This window comes from Gossypium hirsutum, chromosome A08, assembly GCF_007990345.1.
Source record: "Gossypium hirsutum isolate 1008001.06 chromosome A08, Gossypium_hirsutum_v2.1, whole genome shotgun sequence".
In the NCBI taxonomy this organism is placed as follows: Eukaryota; Viridiplantae; Streptophyta; class Magnoliopsida; order Malvales; family Malvaceae; genus Gossypium; species Gossypium hirsutum.
Window position 1 is genome coordinate 9,427,050 of NC_053431.1, and position 2,254 is coordinate 9,429,303.

The following is a 2,254-nucleotide window of genomic DNA, read 5'->3' on the forward strand; positions in this document are numbered from 1 at the left end:
AAGCCTCTTGGGTATTAATACCTATATATGAATTTCAAACAGGCTATTACAAGACCACATGTTCCAAGACATAAACACCAAAATATTGATACCTCATAACAAAGTACTCATATTTCTAATCTAAGTATTGACACCACATCTTCAGAACCTAGAATTTTACAAAAAAGTCATTTCAAACCAGTAACTAATACCTCTAAACACTTCTAACCAATATCAATTTTGTACCAAAACATACCCCACACATTTAACATATTAAATTAGGTCCAAATGTTGAAGTTGGCATGCATGCAGCAGATAAAGCAACCAAGGAGCAGACCATGCAACATAAGTTATGCGGATGAAGTATGAAGAAACAGATCAAGCCGCACTTACAGCACACAAAGTACATACTATCCAAGTTATGTGGATGAAGTATGAAGATTAAGCTGCTGTAGTATTTCCTGATGAAGTACATGCAGCTACTGAAGTTGATGCTACTGTTCAATTTTAGTTTCATTTTGTTACTTTAAGTAATATTTTGCAACTTAGTTAAATTAGAACTAAGTAGGTAGTGTATAAAATTAGAACTAAGTAGGTAGTGTATTTAATTTGGTGCTGATAAGATTGATAGATCAGCTTACCTAATTGTGCAAGTCGATCTGCAAGTTGCAATGTGCAAGCGATGCAAGTAAGTCTAAAAATAGTAAATATGTTAAAGCTGACCAGCTTATGACTGGTATATGTCTTAGCAGTATGCCATCTTTTTTAATCAATGAATTTTAATAGAAATCATTCAAGAAAAATACTCTCTCAATTTTTCCTTTCTTTCACCAAGTAAAATTCTATTTGTTTATCCTGCAAATATCGAGCCTTTTGAAGCTCAATCTTCCTTCATTCTTTATCCATATTTATTACATTGTTGCTCAAGTTTTACACTGAGCTTAATACTTTCTCCAGATAAATTGTTCAAAAAACCCAACAATTGGTAACTAGAGCATTATTCTTAGTGGACCTATCATTTTCAATCCTTAAAACCATGTCATCCTCAGGTTTTTCACCAACAGCACCACCAGTCTTCAATAGAGAGGGCTACCATATTTGGGTAGTGAAAATGAAGACCTACCTGCAGGCATTCGATTTGTGGGAGGTTGTTAACTCAGATGTTGAACCAGCACCTCTTAGAGCCAATCCGATAGTGGCTTAAATCAGACAACATTCTGATGAAAGAACCAAAAGGCACAAAGCCATGTCTTGCATCCAGAATAGTGTGTCTGATGTGATTTTCAGAAGAATCATGGCTTGTGAGTCACCAAAGTAGGCCTGGGATAAGCTGAAGGAAGAGTTCCAAAGGACTGAAAGAACAAGGCAGCAACAGCTATTGAATTTAAGAAGGGACTTTTAAAACTTGAAGATGAAAGAGGAAGAAATAGTGAAGCAATATTCAAACATAATCATGGCTGTAGTAAATAGCATAAGGCTACTTGGAGAACAGTTTAGTGAAGCAAAAATTGTAGAGAAGGTGATCTTAACCTTGCCTGAAAGGTATGAGGCAAAGATCTCATCTCTTGAAGACTCGAGGGACCTGACCAGCATTTCATTGACAGAGCTGATCAATGTTCTTTATGCTCAAGAGCAAAGGAGAGCAAGTAGACTAGAGGAGTATCAAAAAGGTGCCTTCCAAGCCAAGACCAGACCAGCCTCAAACTTCTCTAGATACAAGGGGAAGAAAACCTAGAAAGATAAGCCTAGAACAGATGGTGCAAGAAATTATCCACCTTGCCCACACTGTAAAAGGATAAGTCATCCAGGTGAAGTATGTTGGTTTAGGCCTGATGTGCAGTGCAAAATCTACAAAAAGATGGGCCATGGAAAAAAATTTGCAGAAATAAAGGCAAACAGAGGCCAAATCAACCTCAACGCCAAGAACTGAAGCTCAAGTGGCAGAAGAAGAAAGTGATCAAGAAGAACGAGTCTTTGCTGTCTCTTGCTCATCTACCAAAAGAAAAGCCACAAAAGGCTGGTTGATTGATAGTGGATGTACTAACCACATGACTCTAGATGCTGCTATTTTCAAGTCAATAGACAGAAGCTTCAAAACAAGGGTGAAGGTTGGAAATGGACACTTCATCAAAGCTGAAGGCAAAGGAGATGTGTTGATAGACACTCCTACAGGTACCAAACTTGTCTCAAATGTACTTTTGGTGCCTGAAATAGATAGAAACCTGCTCAGTATAGCTTAGTTGCTAGAAAAGGGCTACTCTGTGGTGTTCAAAGG